The following is an 18338-nucleotide window of genomic DNA, read 5'->3' as shown; positions in this document are numbered from 1 at the left end:
ATTGCTACAAATGATTCTGCCTTTTACTGTTCTTAAAAAATAAAAAGGCTTTTCTAACCATGACTGGGCTTCCCAGATAGCTTAGATGGTAAAGAATCTGCCTGCAATGCAGGAGACTTGTGTTCAATCCCTGGGTTGGGAAGATCCCCTGGAGAAGGGAATGGCAACCCACCCCAGTATTTTTGCCTGGAGAATTCCATGGACAGAAGAGCCTAGTGGGCTATAGCCCATGGGGTTGAAAAGGGTCAGACACGACTGAGTGACTCTCTCTCTCTCTCTCTCACACACACACACACACACACACACACACACCATGACTGGATATAGGGACACATTATGTAAAGAAACTGTTCAGCTCACCCAGGGCGCGCGCGCGCACACACACACACACCCCATGATTGGATATAGGGACACATTATGTAAAGAAACTGTTCAGCTTACCCAGGGCGCGCGCGCGCGCGCACACACACACACACACACACACACACACACACACCCCATGATTGGATATAGGGACACATTATGTAAAGAAACTGTTCAGCTCACCCAGGGCGCGCGCGCGCACACACACACACACACCATGATTGGATATAGGGACACATTATGTAAAGAAACTGTTCAGCTCACCCAGGGCGCGCACACACACACACACACACACACACACACACCCCATGATTGGATATAGGGACACATTATGTAAAGAAACTGTTCAGCTCACCCAGGGTGCGCGCGCACACGCACACACACACACACACACACACACACACACACACACACACCCCATGATTGGATATAGGGACACATTATGTAAAGAAACTGTTCAGCTCACCCAGGGCCCAGTTTAAATATTCCCACATCTGGTTAAGGACTTGTATGTCCAGGAGGCCAGCAGGACCAAAGAATTTGTTCACTCACCTAATATTCACCGGAAATGTCTGGCTGAATCCCTGGATGGGCAGGATTATAAGGAGCACAAGGCATATGGTAGTTCCAGGAAAGTAGAATGGACCTCTCAGGCTCCCATTTAAGAGAAGCATTTCATGCAGACCCAGAGAAGCTATCTAAAAGGGCTCGGGTTATGTTCTTTCCTTTGCCATTGCCAAGCTCCCTTTCTGCTCGGTGGTGGGGTACCCATACCGGTTCTCCAGGCTGAACTGAGTCCCCACTGCTTTGGCCCTGATCAGGCCTGGTGTCCAGATTGCAACTCCTCCCCTGGCAGGTGGGGTGACCGACTTGCCCAGTTTCCCCAGGACTGTGGGGTTTTAAAGCTGAAAGTCCCGTGTCCCCGGAACCCCCTGAATCCCTGGCCAACCAGAACAGTTGGTCACCTTGGTGGCAGGCCACCAGCCAAACTCCTCTCTACCAGCAGGATCACCCATGGCCGCCAGCGCTTACAAATTCTGACCTATTTAAAGCATATGAATTTGGAAAGTGTATTTAAAGCTGCTGACTGAAGGTGCTCTTGGCTGTTCACTATGTCTGTCAGGTTTCCTCTCTCCCCCACATTTTCTGGTTGGTTCACTGTTTTCATCATATTCCCTTCAGAGCTGGGTGCTCAGATGATTACTGAGGGCTGGTGCCAAGGTTTTCTGACCACTTGTCTAGATCTGGGCTGCCCCACCCCTGGCTGCAAAGGCGGGGTGGGGCCCAGGTACTTAAACTGTCCCCTTTTCCTGAGTTCCCTGGCTCATTAAGGGGCCTAAATGACAGAAACTAGGGTGCTGTCACAATTTAGTCTGTCTACCAGCCATTAGCAGGTCCCACAGAGTCAGTCTCCTAAATAGTTCTAGAATCCAGCCACGTGCCTCCCCATTCACAGGCACCATGCTGCTTCCACTCAAGGTCAAGGTCATTGGTCTCCCTGGATTACTGCAACGGAGCCTTTCTGGTCTACCTTCCCTTCTGCCCTGTTCTCCATTAGGGAGAAAAACAAAACATGTGAAATAAATAATGTCACTGGCTTGTGTAAAACTGCTTAGGGATAAAGTCCAAGTGCTTTGCCAAGGCTACAAGACCCATGATGATCTGGATCCTGCCAACCTTTTCTGCTCATCATTCATAACCTGCCCTTCTGCCTCAGTTTCCTCATGAAAACTGCAAAGAAAAATAGCTGTTTTTAAATATTATGGTGCAGTTTACCTGCGAGCATGTACATGAAATTCCTGACCAGGTGCTTCAGCTCCATCATGGATTTGGAGAACCTGGTATCTTCACCCCACCCACATAAGTGAACAAAGGAATGGGGAACTTGGCAATGGCCATCACAGAGAGAGGGGGAAAGCAACAGATCTGCAGGAAGGGAAGAAGCATCCCATACAGAGGGGGGATGAAGAGCCTTGTGTTCCAAATATCTGAGATGGGGCTGAGAGTGGGTCCAATGGACCAGAGGAAAGTAGGATGCGGTGCAGTGATTAAAAACAAGAGGGACAAGGCTGGGGCCTCACCGGTGTGCTCACATTTGCTGAGCTCACGCAGGGGGAGATGGCACACAGCCGAGTGGGAAGATGGAAGTACTCGAGGCACAAGAATTTGACATTTCATCACCGATTAATGGGGACAAACCCCTGTAAATAACAGAAATGAGGTTTTGAGTTCATGCCTTTCAAGACTTGCTCTTGGAAACATACAAACGGGGAAATTTGCGCAGTTGTAACTTTTAAAAATTAAACATATTATCAACATCTAAGTACTGCAGAGTATGCTGCCAGGAGCCACGAAGGGTTTGGGTTGTTCTAGATGGTGATTAAAATGAACTTTAGGAAGTGCTGCCTGGCTCAAGAGAATGAATGCTGGTTTAAGACCAAGCCACAAAAAAAAAAAAAAAAAAAAAAAAGACATATGATTCCTGCTCTCAAAAAAACAAAACAAAACAAAACAAAGAGGGGGAGACAAGAAAAGAAAAAAGCGTAGGTTCTGTGGGAGAAAACACAGATATGTGCACACTTAGGGAAAAAAAATGACTCCACATTGCTCTTTTGTTTTACAAACATTCATAAGAAAAACAGCCTAGCAGCTACTTCTTCACATGTGTGTTTATTTTTAATAAGAACAACATTCTCAGCACTGATGAAAGCTAGATCCAGAGTCAAGGTGGCTGACGCGACAGCACCCTTTCCAAGGACTTCTGGGCCCTTCTGGCCACACCCACCCCGTCACCTCCAATCCTGCCCCAGGGTATTTGGCCTTTGCCCTCCAAAAGGGACAGAGACCTTAATTAGGGTAAGAATACAAGGATAGGGAGACTAGGCTTCCTGATCTGTCTGCCTCACCTGCTTCACTTTTTTTTCCTTTTCTAGTTAAGTTTCCTGCCACCTTTAATTGCAGAGAATAGCAGCGTGGACAATAAATGGGCCTCTCCTTCCTGGCTTGCCCGATGTGGTCAGGCAAATTCTTAGAGATTATGCCTCTTCCTTCACCCTGCCTGGCTTTCCAGCCCCTCCTAAGGAGCCCCAAATGAAAATGAATGCATTCCAGAGCAATTGCCAAGGGAGTGACCCAAGCTAACAGTGGTCCAAGTCAAGTCGGGATTGAGGGAGGGCCAGGTCCCCAGGACAGGAGCAGGAAGGAGGCTTCTCCCAGCTGAGGTGAGCCAGCAGCCGCTGCTCCCTGCATGCCAGGAGGTAACAGCTAAACCCCAGGCCACACCACTGTAAGATGTAGGAATTAGTCTTTAAGCCTGGATAGACAATGTTCAACCAAAGATCCTAGCACCAGCAGCCCCACAGCACCTGGGAACTTGCCAGAAATGCAAATTCTTGGGCCCCATTCCAGGCCTGCCAGGCGGGTCCCAGAAATTTGTGTTTTAACCAGCCCTCCAGATGATTCCCTGGTAGCTCAGCTGGTAAAGAATCCGCCTGCAATGCAGGAGACCCCGGTTCAATCCCTGGGCCAGGAAGATCCCCTGGAGAAGGGATAGGCTACCCACTTCAGTATTCTTGCCTGGAGAATCACATGGATAGAACAGCCTGGCAGGCTACAGTCCATGGAGTCACAGAGTCGGACACTACTGAGCGACTTTCACTTCACCAGATGATTCTAACACCTGCTAAAACTTGAGAACCACTGGTCTACAGGCCTCTGAGAAACAGGGGAGCTGTGCTGGGCAGAGAGGGAAGAAGAGAGACGCAGAGCGGCTGGGCGTTCCAGGAGAGGTGCGCGTCAGGCCGCATGGCACAGCAAAGTCGGTCCAGAGTGGCACTCTCCAATACGGCACCCACTAGCCACAAGGGGCAATTTACATTTAAAATAGACAAATACTGCATTGACCTTTCATCACCGATGAATGGGGACAGACCCTGTAAATAACAGAAATCGGGTTTTGAGTTCATGCCTTTCAAGACTTGCTCTTGGAAATATACAAACGGGGAAATTTGCACAGCAGATTTATATTAACATAGAGTAGAATGGTGGTTACCAGAGGCTGTGGGGGAAAGGGGAGACTGAAAGAGAAAGAAAAATGAAAGTAGAAAGGTGGTTGCCAGGGGTTAGGGGAAGGAGGGTAAACAGGGAGTTAGTGTTTAAGGAGGACGCAGATTCAATTTGCAAGATGAAAAGGGTTCTCTGGAGATGGATGGTAGTAATGGCTTCACAACAATATGGATACACTGAACACCACTGAGCTGTACACTTAAAAAATGGTTAAGAAAAAATTAAAAAGTCAGGCCTCAGCCACATACCAGTCACATTTCTAGTGCTCAACAGCAACTTAAGGCTGGCTAGTGGCTACCATATTGGATAGTGAAGGACATTTCCATCATCACTGAAAATTCTTTTGAACCACACTGGGGAGGAATCCCAGTTCTACCTCCTATGAGCTGTGTGACTCTGTTTAAGTTACTAACCCTCTCTGAGCCTCCAATTCCCCCTTTATGATATAAAGCTCAAAATACCCACTTACATCATATGACTCTTATGGAGCTGGAACAAAAATAATAGATGTAAATCTCCTGGTACAACTAACTGTCCAGGCTATAGCAGAAGCTTGACAAATAATAGGTAATACTGTCCTACTATGACTTTATAAAAAGCCATTGGAAACATTTCTAATAGAATGGACAGTTTGCACTGGCTAATGCCCTTCACTATGTCTTAACTGCAAATTTCAAAGTTTGTATAAGTGGCTCTGTTTTCAGTAGGACAAGCCAGCAGTTCCCTCATGAAGCAACACCCATCTGCCAGCAGGTCAGAAATGGGGCATTCTAATCCAGAAGCAGTACTGTAGGAGAGACTCATAGTAAGGTTATAATTCTTGAAGCTTGAGAGCCTCATTTTATGTGGAGTTTTTTTCCTTTTTTTTTTAAACCACTAATGTCACAATCCATGGGAAGGTCCATTACATTAGACTCAGGCTTCGGTGCTCTTCATCTAAAGAAAGATGCCCCAAAGATCTCGTAATCTTCTTGCAAACCTCCCCCCATAAAAAAATCAAATAAAATACAGCTGAGAGAGACATCATCAAAAAGTCTACAAATAATAAATGCTAGAGAGTGTGTAGGAAAAAGGGAACCTTCTTATACTGTTGGTGGAAATGTAAACTGGTATAGCCACTATGGAAAACAGTATGGAGGTTCCTTAAAAAACAAAAATAGAGTTGATCCACCAATCCCATCCTGGGCATGTATACAGAAAACACAAAAACTCTAATTCAAAAAGATACATGCACCCCAATATTCATAGCAGCACTATTTTACAGTAGCAAAGACATAGAGGCAACCTGTCCACTGACAGATGAATGGATGAAGAAGATGATGTATGATATGTGTATGTGTGTGTGTGTGTGTGTGTGTGTGTGTGTGTGTGTGTGTGTGTGTGTGTGTAGGACTTTCTGAGAGGTGCTAGTGGCAAAGAATCAGCTTGCCAGTGTAGGAGATGCAAGAGATGGTTTTGATCCTTGGGTCAGGAAGATCCCCTGAAGTAGAGCATGGCAACTCACTCCAGTATTCTTGCCTGGATAATCCCATGGACAGAAGAGCCCAGCGCACTATAGTCCATGGGGTCGCAAAGGGTCGGACACTACTGAAGCAACTTAGCATGCACACATGCATATATATATATATATATATATATATATATATATATATATATATATATAATGGAATATTATTTAGCCATAAAAAAGGATACAGTAATGTCATTTGTAGTAACATGGATAGGCCTAGAGATTATCATACTAAGTGAAGTAAGTCAGAGAAAAACAGGTATCATATGATATCACTTATATGTGGAATCTAAAAAATAAACTGACACAAAGGAACTTATATACATAACAGAAATACAGACAGGAAACAAATTCATGGTTACCTAGGGACAAGGGAAGGAAGGATAAATTAGGAGTTTGAGATTAGCAGATACTACTGTATATAAAATAGATAAATATTGAGGCCCTACTGTACAGCATAGGGAACTATATTCAATATCTTGTAATAATATATCTTGTATTTTGTAATAATCTATAAAGGAAAAGAATCTAAAAAATTATATATATATATATGGCTTCCCTGGTGGCTCAGATGGTAAAGAATCTGCCTGCAATGCAGGTGACCTGGGTTTGATCCCTGGGTCAGAAAGATCCCCTAGAGAAGGGAATGGCAACCCACTCCAGTATTCTTGCCTGGGAAATCCCATGGACAGAGCAGCCTGGCGGGCTACAATCCATGGGGTTGCAAAAGAGTCAAAGAATCAGACATGACTGAGTGACTGAGCACACAATACACACACACACACACACACACACACACACACACACACACATCTATATATGAAAGTCAAAGTCGCTCAGTCGTGTCCAACTCTTTGCAACCCCATGGACTATACAGTCCATGGAATTCTCCAGGCCAGGATATCTTCCCAACCCAGAGATCGAAGCCAGGTCTCTGACATTACAGGCGGATTCTTTACCAGTTGAGCCACCAGGGAAGCCCTACATATATATGTGTTTTACTGCACACCCGAAACTAACACAACCTTGTAAATCAAGCATACTTCAATCAAAACACACAGGGTGAGAGCAAGGATACAACCTGGAGGCATCCTCTCTACTGAAGAGCAGTCCTGAGGGAGAGAGTGGCCTGGGAAAATGAAAAAAAGGCTTCATATGGGGTTTTAGTCTAATTAGGAAATAGGGAGTCATTGAATGTTCTTGAGCTACAGTGATGAAATTAGAGGGCTGCTTTAGCAAGAGGAGGAGCAGCTGGGGGAGCAACTCTGGAGCAGTAAAGGGACTGAGGATGCTGCCTGGTGAGCCATGCTGAGGAAAGGAGGACAGTGGGTTGAGCCTGTGTGAACTGGTGGTCCAGTGGTTAGGACTCCACGCTTCCACTGCAGGGGGCTTGGGTTCAATCTCAGCTGGTGGAACTAAGATCCCACTATCCTCACAGTGCAACCAAAAAAACAAACAAAACAGAAAACAAAAAACCTCCTCTGGAGAAGCAATTCCATTCTTCATATGGGCTTTGGACAAAGCCACAGTTCTGTGGCTGATGGGTCAAAAGAATCAGGTAAGGAAATGGGAGCAGGACTCTAGCTCAGGTGGGTTTTTCTGGCTTAGAAATGGCAACAAAGGCTCCCTTTCCTGATCTACTCAGGCCTCCTCAGTAAATCCCAGACTTTCTAATGTTCTGAATGAGTAACATTAAAAAAAAAAAAAAAGTAGGATCCAACATGAGTTCAACTTCTGACTTTGTGAAAAAAAAGATGCTAAACTACAAATATCATCATTCACAAAAGAGACTTTAACACTAAAAAAAGTGGGAAAGGCCATTTTAGAATAAAGGGAAGTCCTATAAAAATGGAAACTCAGTATAGTTTCACTCTTCTTTCATTTAACTGTGAATGGGTAGAAATTTTGCCCCATGTCTGGCGGTGGTACTCAAGCCTGGTCTGCAGGGATCACTGGTTTATGTGCCTTTCCAAAATGGTTCCCTGTGCAGTTTCAGCTGTAAGTATCAGCCTTGATGACCCTAAATTCAGCTGCCCAGCTCCTAAGAGCAAAAACACAAAGTTTGAGTTTTCTGTCATGGGTGTGTCTAACATGGAAAGGCCAGGTAGAACCAGCCTCTTCTAGCCTTCTTAAAATGCAAGTGATAAGCCACAAAGGATCCTAGAACAAATATTGATATCTTCACATTCAATAATTTCATATTTAATCTAGAGGATTAGTGATTTTTTTCCTAAAAGGAAATTGCAGCCAGAGCTAATTGCTCAATCTGAAATGTATCTGGACATTGTTTAGATGTTGGAAAGGAAACGGTAACGTTGCAGTTTTTAGCAAAGAGGATGGCGTTATTTTAGAAAAAAAATGCAAATGTAAATTAATAGAAAACGCAGCCCTGAATGTTTTTCAAAGCTTTGATGTACACAGTCGAAATAGCACTCCTATTCTGAGCTTTCCTTGACATTTTTCTTATTTTGAAATGCGAAAGGAAATCCATCGGCACAGGCTCAATCCATTCCCATCCATTGATTTGTTAGCCAATCAATGGCCATTGTAATCTGAAAAAAATAACACCAGTTTCTATGAACCTTTCCAAGCAAGGCAGGGTTCAGCTAAGCTTAATAAAGAGAAAAACAGCAAGGACCATCTGGAAAACAGTCTTCCGGAGTCGCGAAAGATAGTGGCAGCCTTTGCCCAACCTGCTATAAATAAGTGTCTCAGGAAAAAAAACACCCGATTTTTAAATCTGTTTCTACTTAATACAGCTGCAATAGAGTTTATTTAGCTTTTCCCTATAGCAGGAAGACTGTTTGCATTTTTATGACAAGGGTCTAAATGTTTTTCACAGCCATTTCCATCGCCATTATTTTGAGGAACAACATACCACTCGGACCTGTCTGTTGGCGTCAGCAGCACACAGCAGTGGCCCCGGTGGCCTCTGCACCACGAAACTGGCCTCCAAGCCCAGATTTTTGATCCCACTTCCTCTCCTAGTGTTGCAGCCATCACCCAAATCCTGGTCCACGAGGGAGAGCCAACTCAGGATGGCCAAGTGTCACGTGCTGCAAATCAATTATTTCCCTGCCTGGACTCAAGCACTCAGTGGCTGTCTGCCAAGAGTCAAACGACTCAGCAAGGGAGGCACGAACTCACCAATGAAGGGCTACTGCTGGCCTGGCCAACCCCCCACGTGCTCACCTTTCTATCTTTCCTCACTGGCTAAGCCTCCTTCCACACTCGACACTCAGAATTCCTTCAGACACTCTTTGGAAAAGGTCAGCCTTCAGCTGGCCTTGGATGCCTGCAAAGTGAGGTGGTCCCCCCCTCCCCCGCTGCCGGGTGATGTCTGCCCTGAGCACCTGGCCACACCCGTGAGCACTCCCTAAACACCCATCCCACCCCAAAGACGGCTGGGATGAGGTTGGCCTCAGGACACTGTCCTATGTAATGAGCGATCCACCTCTCCGTTCTCTCTCTGTGCCCCAAGGGCTCATCCCATTTCCATGGATTGGCAGGAATGGTTTACCCCATGACACGTTCCCCGTGAAGGCATGATTACCCCTCTTGCGGCTCCCGGCAGCAGCATTCCATCTGTTGCTGCTGACCTCGGGCATTACCAGGACCGAGCTGGCTAGAGGAGCCCTGCTGCCGTTCCTTTTCCCAAGCAGAACTGCTGCAGGGAAATAAATGTGTGTAAGAGGGGAAAAAACTGGGAGGGGTGGTGAAGTCCACCTGAATGTGAATGTCCAATAATTTTGAAACAGGCTCCATCTGCTCACCATTGACTTTCTCTCTCAACAGAATGGGAAAACAGAGAAATTAGTGGTGGGTAAAGGGCTGCCACGATCTGCAGTGAGTCTATTACAGTGTTATGAGCAGGGCTCTCCCAAGTACACTAAAGGGCTAAATTAATTGGCTCAGGCTTAAGATGCTACAGGAGAAATGACAGTGGGGAGAGGTGGGGGTGGAGGAAGATGCCTGGTGGCTGAGAAGGCATGTCTGAAATCAGGCACATGTGAAAAAGAAACTGAGGAGAAATAAACCTGTTCTCTTCATGAAAAAACAGAAAAGGTGTTAGTTATTACAATGTGTCCCCCACTTACCTATGACTTATTCAGTCACCTGAATTTAAAGAAAAATCTCTGTGCTTATACAACCTTACAGACCCTTGCATCCAACTTACAATTAAATTTGGCACATGACCCACTTCCAACCATTAATTAATCACTCCCATGAATTGCACATATAAGTCAGAGAGGGAAATTCTGTCTTGTATTATTTCAAATTGAATTATCCAAAAGCCACAAATTACTTATTAAATCTTGGTCTAGACCAGTGGTTCTCAATCAGGGTCCATTTTGCCCCAGAGGGGGCATTTGGCAAGATCTGGAGACATTTTTGGCCATCACAACTAGCGGGGAGGGGTGACACTTTTGGCATCTAGTGAGTCGAGGCTAAACACCCTCCAGTGCACAGGACAGTCTCCTACAACATAGAAGGATCTGGCCTAAAATGTCAACAGGGTCAAGGTGGAGAAACTGTGCTCTAATTAAAGGCAAATACAGTTGGCCTTTAATATTCATATCTTCTGTAGTCATCAAAGAAGAAAAATCCCATTTTCCTTGAAATCTAAGGTTGGCTTACACATATGTTTACTAAGGACATGCTGAATCCTTTCCAAATAAATTAAACAGGTTCCCAGTCTGAATCTAGGAACATTAAAGCAATACTGTGATGATGGTGGAGCTAGCAGGGTACATGTGAAATGCATATTTCATCAGTCTAAATGGATGGAAATTAATATCTCATAAAATAAAATGATTATCTCGTTATGTTCCATACAAAACCAAAATCAATACACTGCATCTTACTTAACCTGCAATTAGTGTTTTTAAAAACTAAACCAAGGAAATGTCATTCTTTCCCATTTCTTGCTAGCTGGATACACAATTCTGAGCATGAGGCATTAAAAAACAAACAAGCAGACAACCACCCCCCTCTTTTAAAGCAGATTTTTCCAGAGCATAAAAAGCTTCCTGAATCATTCCATTTTATTTATTACTGTAGATTCAATCATTCTTAGTGAACAAAACATGCAAACCATTCTGTTGGTTATGCCTGCCTGGCTTTCCAAATACCCTCAAAACTAGGATGATGAATCACATACTTCGGCCCCGCTGTGCCAATTCATAGTAAGCAAAGAATTCAACACAGCAAGATAGGACATTCTGCTCAGTGTGTGTGTGTGGGGGGGGTGGGGGTGGGGAGGTGGGTATGGGAGTCCTTCAGCCAATTGTTTCCATAAAGTCTTAAGAGCAGGTGCTGAGATTCTCAAAAATTCTTTTAGTTCTACAACATCCTATGTGATTGTGCAGTGCCCCCGGCATGAGGATGGACTTTGGTCAGGGAAGATGCATGTTCCTAGAGTTGGCCTAGAGTTTCCAGGCTAAAACCATGGAGGACAGAATGGCTGTCCTCAACCCTTTCAGGCCACCGTTCCTTTGTCTGAATTTTAAGGCCAAAGTGGGCACACACACAAAGGCAAAAACAACAACAATGACAAAAATGCCCAAGCATACCCAGTCCTGGCCACCAGCGAGGCCCAGTTCCGCTGCTGAGAAAGAACAGTTGCTCCAGTGCAGCTGGAAGAGCTTTTCCAGGGAACTGGTAATACCCTGGCTGTTAATGAATTATTTTTCGCCAGAATGTCGGATTCTTCCTGTGCTCCAGTAAACAGTCTGCTTCTGCCATGGGAAACAAAACCAGCTCCTTCTGAGGAGCTCGAGGAGGTCAGCCAAGGGTCCCCTGTGGGGGCAGCCCCCTCAGGAGCCAGAGCCACAGGCGCCTGACCTATAAATCACCGAAGCCCCGAGTCCATTATTCCAGCTCTTTCTGTCTCCTCGGGCCATGCCCAGGGCCAAGGGCACAATGCCCGTGGTGAGCCTTCCCCCACCTCCCCGAACTGTCCCTTCCTCAGGGCTTCTCATCTGCGGCACCGTGGGTGTGTGAAACTGGCCTTCCTGGTGCTCATGTTGTCTCTCGCGCAGAAACTGCATTTATTCCCTTGCTCTTGTTTTCATCAAGCTGTCAGGAAATGACTACGTGCATCCCCCCTTTTCCCTTCTCTTCTTTAAGACTAGCCCCAGCCCCAAATAACCCACTCTCAGTGCGAGGGTATCTCCTTGGGCCCCTACTCTCCAAACACATATCCCCAGGAAGGATATTATTAGAGCAGGTGTTGAGGAAATCAGTCACTCAGGAGGGAGACAGCTCTCTGATGGACAAGGACACCAGCCTGGGGTGGAGGAAAGGAAAGGAAAGCCAGCCCTGTCCACCCGTACCCCTGCCCTGTTCTCTCGTCTCCATTAAGTTTCAGGGCCCACGTTCCTCACAGAAGGTGACTGAGCAAACATGCTCACAGGTGGGCTTGATGGGGACCCCCCCCAAGTGACACCTTAGCTCCCCCAAATCAGAGCAGCCTGATGCCAGGCTGCTGTGGCTCTTGAGTCAGCCCCAGGCCTCCCACCTGCCATGGAGATGGAGGGTGTTCATGCCACCCGAAACTCCTGGAGGAGCTACGAGGCTGAAGGCACGGGCTGGTGGGGCAGAACTGCCGAACAGAAATCCGTACGTGATTCTAAAGGAACAGGTGACGTTCATCTCAACACTCTGGCTTATTTGACCAACACATTCCAAATAGGATCATTTTAACATGTAATCAATAGAAAAATTATTAATGCGCTATTTTGCATTCTTTTTTTTTTTTTTTGCACCAGGTCATAGAAATCCTGTGCCTACGTTATCATCATAGCATATCCTATTTTGGAGTAGCCACCTTTCACCTGCTGAAAAGCCACATATGACTAGTAGTTACCATACAGCATGGTGCAGATATAATATATTTCCATCGTCATAGAGAGTTCTATTAGACAGTGCTGTGCTGAAAGACCAAATAAAACTGTAGGAAGAAGAATGACAGGTGAGAGCAGGCTGGGCGATAAGAATTATAGCAGAGACCGGAACTGCAAGACTGGGATGTTCTAGGAGCTCAGCCCTACCTCTAAGTGGAGATTAAAATGGGCTCTTATGAAAGGCCCCAGGGGCCGGCATGGCAAGGCCAAGAGAGTATAATCATTACTTAAGGCATCTGCAGCTTGAGCAGCCTAGCTCTTCGGATCTGTTTAAGGCAGGGGCTGGGACAGAAGCTCGCCAAAGTCACGTATGTTCTTTCAATAACAATTCTGGGTTTGCAATCTAATTTGGTGAAGCAGATACAGAGGCATGATCAAATTACATGCGCCTGCCTCTGCGTGTGCATGCGTGTTCCCATGTGTGTTCTTGGCTGGAGAGAGAAGGAGGGTGTCATGTGCAAAATCCCAAAGTACTAACACGAGTCACCTCCTCAGCAGCTGCCATCAGAACATAGGAGAGCGGGAGCCTTGAGAGGCTCATCAGAAATGATGAACCACAAAGGAGACGCCTTGAGCTACAGAGAATGAGATGATGGGCATCCGGGCAGACGGTCAGGTGGGAGGGAGAAGTGGTAATCAGAGGCATTCTCCAAAGACAAGCGCTGCCAACTCTACAGCAAGGATGTCACCCTGATCCCCAAATCAAGCTTAATTCAGAATCCCACGCAGGCTTTTGTGCATGGGAGAGTGCAATTAACCATCTTTCCCCCTCCTCGAGAGCCTCATTCTCTCTGAGGTCCCCCTCATATTCTCATCATGAAGGCAGGAGAGTCAGAAACACCTCATACAGGGATTCAAATCCTGGCTCTCCCAGTGGCCCCAGAATTTTTAGGGGCTTAAAGGCTACCATCTGGTTGGAAGGGGGCTAAAGGACTTTGCTTTGATGGTGCAGTGGCAGAGCAAGAACCCATCTCGTTTTTATTTAGAGTTTGTTTATTTGAGACATTTAAGAGTCAGAAATACCTTACCTACCCTCTGGCCCCACCATGGCCCTCAGGCTAATTACCTACTCGGTCTCATCCTCAGTTTCCTCACGGGTAAGATGGGAATGTGACTGCTCATCTCACACAGGCTTGTCAGCTTGGAACTCCTCAAGGCTAGAACTGCAGCATCACACCAGGTACTCCAAGACCCCAACCACACACAAACCTCTGGATTTCTCCCAGCTGGTCTCCCTTGATAATGACATAGCTCCCTCCCACCACCATTCATTCCATCAGTTCCATCATTTAGTCACTCAACTCTGGTTCATTCAGCGACGGTTGACTTTTGGGAATTCCAAGATGAAATGGTACAGTCTTTTCCATCTGAAATGGTTAGGGACTATTTGGGGTCTATCTCCTTAGCACATAAGCATGTACCCTGCTGGGGTAGCCGAGCTGCCTCACTGGTGCCCCCCTCCCTCAGTTAGGTATTGCATTTGGTAGGGGCTGAGGACTCTAGTCCTGGGGAGAAATAAATAAGAGCCTTGAGGGAAGGATAGAGGAACACGTTGCCCCTTTAAGTCATAACCACTGAGGTCTGGAATCAGACACTCGACTGGAAATTTCTCTGAGTCTGATTCCTTATCTGTAAAATAATGCCTCCATCACATCATGGTTTCCCATATGCACAGTGTCTGGCAGACAGAGGGCAACAGCAAATGTTCATTTCCTTCTCGACTTCTTTCCCTCCGCTACCCCCCTGCTTCCCCAAAACTAAGGTTAGAGAAGGAGCCAGAGGATAGACACTTGCTCTCTTCTTACTGTCCATTCAGAGCACACTGGGTGTGGATGTCCCCACGTACAGAATACTTCCCTCCTGGGTCAAATGGCTCTGGCGAGACCAGTCCTATCTAGTTTTCGGGGTCATCATAGCCAGAGCTATATTGGTCGTCTGGTGTTATAGCGCTCCCAGCAACACCTTGTCACACACCTTCCAGCCTTTTCTTTTTCTTCACTTTTTTTTTTTTTTCTTTTTTTGCATTTCAGGGGCCCGGTCTTCTGGCTAAAAGACTTTTCATTTATTTTACAGTTCTTGCCCAAATGCCCACCAACCAAGTTCTCATACTGGCAACTGGCATCACCTGCAAAGCTGTTTTCTCATTTGTTTCTGAGATGGGCAGCCTTTCCTGGGCCAAATCACCTCTGGAGGTCTGGGGCTTCTTTGCATGATAAAAGGCCTCCCTAGGTGGCTAAATGGTCCCATGGGCTAGTGCCAAAGCAGCCAGGACCCCCAAGATCCAGTCTGACTTGGCTCCTGGTGCCCAGCCACCTGGTGGATGCCTCTGGCAGGCATCTGGCAGGATGAGACAGACGTGCCCGCTCACGGGATACTGTGTATGGGGTGGGGGTACAGTGGCTTCTCTGGGCTTCTAAGGGGCAGAGAAACTGGGATGCCCCCCAGCTTTCAGCCTTCCAGCCACCCCGCTGCCTTAGAAAAGAAGCACAGCTCCCCGTGTTCCCCTTTGAGAAGAAAACGCCAAGGACAATCAGTGGGTAGGGGTTCCCACCCGCTAGCCTCCCCACTGTCCTCCCACTAGCCTCCCCACTGTACTGCCACCTCTTTCCTGTAACAAAGGCACATCACAACACATTTTCAAAGTTATCCGAAATCTCCTGGTCAATCAACAAACGATTCTGGTGACTGGAAAGGAGGAAAAGAGACATAGAAACAGTCCCGGAAAGACTCACCCGGGAAAGCATAGAAAACCTTGCCCGATGCATGCAAGGCTAAGAATCGTTTTCTCCCTGCTGGCTGCTTTTCTCTCTGTTCTAAAGAGGAGCTTCCAAGAATCAGCTAAATAAAGGGATCACACCAGAGGATGAGAGATAATGCTAAACCAACAAAAACAAAGACCCAAAATGAAACAGAGCCAGCCATGAGAATCCGCGGTTATCAAAACTTTGTTTGGCCGTATCTATTTATCATCGCTGCACACCCGGGCTCTGCGGAATATCATTCTGTTGATGTCACTTACCCTCAGCAAAATATTTACACATCCTTAAAAACGCCAGATGAGGGGGGCCGCCCGCGCACTGCCGCAAGCGGCCCCTCGAGCCCCGTCGCGGAGTTCTGGGCAGACCGTGAGGTGGGGGCACGACGGTGGGTGGCTCCAGCGGGCACAGGTAAAAGCGCCTGGCAGTCCCCCGGAACGCGGCCACCCAGGCGCTGCGCCCTGCCCTGCCCACCTCTCCCCTACCTGACTCTGCAAAAAGCAACCACATCGCCGATTACTGGTGTCAGCGCCTCCTCCTCCTCCTCCCCTGCCCTTCTCATTGATTAAGTTCTCAAACCATTGTTAAAGCCGGGTTGCTTTTCCCTGGAAAACTGGGCTGAATTCATTAAGCTTCCCCCATCACAAAAGGAATATTCATAAAAGTTTGGCAGGCAGAGAGGGAAGCGGACTGCGTGCCTCGGGGTGGGTGACAATTCGCTCCTCCAAAGCCACCTTCTTCTTCCGTGCCTCATCCCTCTCTCCGGCCATCCGTCGTGCCCCAAACCTACTCCAGGGACTTCTGATAGGGAAGCACAAAGCAGCAGCTGTTGGCAACATTTCTACCCCTCGCCGGCAACTGTGGTGGGATGCCATTTCCCCACCCAGGCGGAGCTTATCCTGAACAATAGTCGGGCTTTAAACGGCAAACAAGCAAACACACAGAGCATAACCCCAACCCCGAAAAAGCCAACAGGGAGAGAGGCAAGAAGTCCCTTCGCAGCAAAAGGCACCGCTGAAACGCACGCCAAAATGCAGCGAGAAGGCTGCTCGGTCGGTGCCTAACATGGCAGAAAGCCCTAGCTGGTGCGGCTACCCCGGGTCTGGGCATTGGGGGGCACGAGGATTCCCGGGGCGCCAATGCACACTCACCCAGCTCCGGGAGGATGCGGGGCTGGCCAAGCGTCACAAAGACGAGCCCAGTGCGATCTGGCAAAACCCAACTTTCCACCCGGCTCGCCAGGGCCGCCAGATACGTCAACAGAATCCATCTTTCGAAGGGCCTGGAAGGCGCCGGGTTTTCCGGGCCGGGGCAGAGCGACAGAGCCGAAAGCGGCCCGGTGCGATGCCCGGGCGCGGAGTCCACCGCGCGCCGCCCTCTGCGCCCTGTGCCAGCGCCGGTGGCGGCCCGAAACCCACTTCGGGCCCCCCCCCCGCCGCCCTGTGCCGCCTCCCCGGCCGGCCCCGGCCCCGCCGGCCAGTGCGCGGCGCTGGGAGCAGGAGCGGGGCCCGGGGACGCCGCGCGGGTGGCGGCCTCGCCTCGCGTCCCCGCCCCCGCCGGCCCTCCCCGCCGGCCCCGGCCTCCAGGCGCCGTCCTGCCCCCGGGAGCAGGCCCCTCCCCGGGCGCCGGGCCCCGCCAGGCGCGCCCAGCCCGGCGCGCCCCCTGCGTCCCGGTGGCAGGTCCGCGCGGGGAGGGCGCGGGGTTGGGGGGGGTACCCCGGCCCGCACGGGGGCGCCGCGGCCGCTACCTCGCAATCGCGGCCGCCGCCTCCAGGAAGCCGTGGGGTGGTCGCGGGTGCGGGGACTCTCCGGTCTGGCCTCGCCGCCGGCCGCCTGAAGGGGGTGCGCAGCGGTGGGAGCTGCCGTCGCCGCTGTCACCGAGCTGCTGTCGCCGCCGCCGCTGCCGGTCGTGCGTGAGCGTGTGTGCGCCTGTGTCCGGACGAGTGTGTGTCTGCGTGCGGCGCCCGGCCTTTACTATATACACCGAGGGGTGGGAGGAGGCGGGGAAGGGGAGGGCTTGGGGGAGGTGGCGGAGGAGGGGGAGCAGGAGGGGGGCGAAAGGGTACCCGAGGAGGCGGCTGCTGAGGACGGACAGGTGATCTCGCCCACGGGGAGGGCGTGGCTGTGGGAGGCGCGGGGTGGCGGGAGGAAAGGGTGCCGGGGCGCGGGGGCGACGCCGGGGAGGGCCGGTGGAGCGGGGACCCTGCTGCTTCCCAGCAGGCTGGGGACCATTTCAGACCCCAGGATGCTGGGAGAGAACAGAGCCCAGCCGGGAGGGAGTGGCGGGTGGATGGAGGCGGCAGAGGTGCCGAGGGCCCAGCGACCATCTCCTAAAATGCCAATTGTGATACAGGTCGAAGATCTTTCTCCCAAGGTGTGAGATGATTTAAGACAAAATTAGCCCACGGACATAATCTCATTTCCGCATACTTGCCGAAGAGGTGATGCATCTGTTAATCTAACATTTATTAAGCACCCAGTGTTTGCCAGACACTGGGCTAAGAACTGGCCTTACAGAGATGATGACTATGTGGTCGCCAACCAGTAAATAAATCATAGGTATCAGTAGTAGTATTGATCATTTTAAAACAAAGTAAAAAACAAAAAAACCTAAATACTATAAATGTTTTAAGAGAGAAAAGGAAGCAAATACATTGGCTTAATTAATCCCTAAAGATGAAAAGAGTTTTTTTCTGGTAATCAAAACAGGATGCAGATATTTGAGAGAGAAAGGCAGAGC

General features: G+C 48.6%; 1 protein-coding gene across 3 annotated transcripts in view; it reads right to left on the bottom strand.

Moving 5' to 3' along the window:
* The window catches only part of RAI2 (retinoic acid induced 2), an 81043-nt gene extending 63514 nt beyond the window's left edge, over nt 1-17529 (bottom strand). For 2 of the 3 annotated variants that reach the window (XM_061136606.1, XM_061136608.1), the window contains exon 1: nt 16751-16999. The gene's annotated coding sequence lies outside the window, so the exon portion shown is untranslated. Of the gene's footprint in view, nt 1-16750; nt 17000-17346 lie in introns of those variants that run through there. The other variant, XM_061136607.1, reaches the window with a different exon arrangement.
* Nucleotides 17530-18338: the final 809 nt, after the last annotated feature.

The sequence above is a fragment of the Dama dama genome, chromosome X, assembly GCF_033118175.1.
Source record: "Dama dama isolate Ldn47 chromosome X, ASM3311817v1, whole genome shotgun sequence".
Lineage (NCBI taxonomy): Eukaryota > Metazoa > Chordata > Mammalia > Artiodactyla > Cervidae > Dama > Dama dama.
The sequence above is the reverse complement of the archived record's forward strand: the minus strand, read 5'-3'. Positions and strand labels throughout refer to the sequence as shown.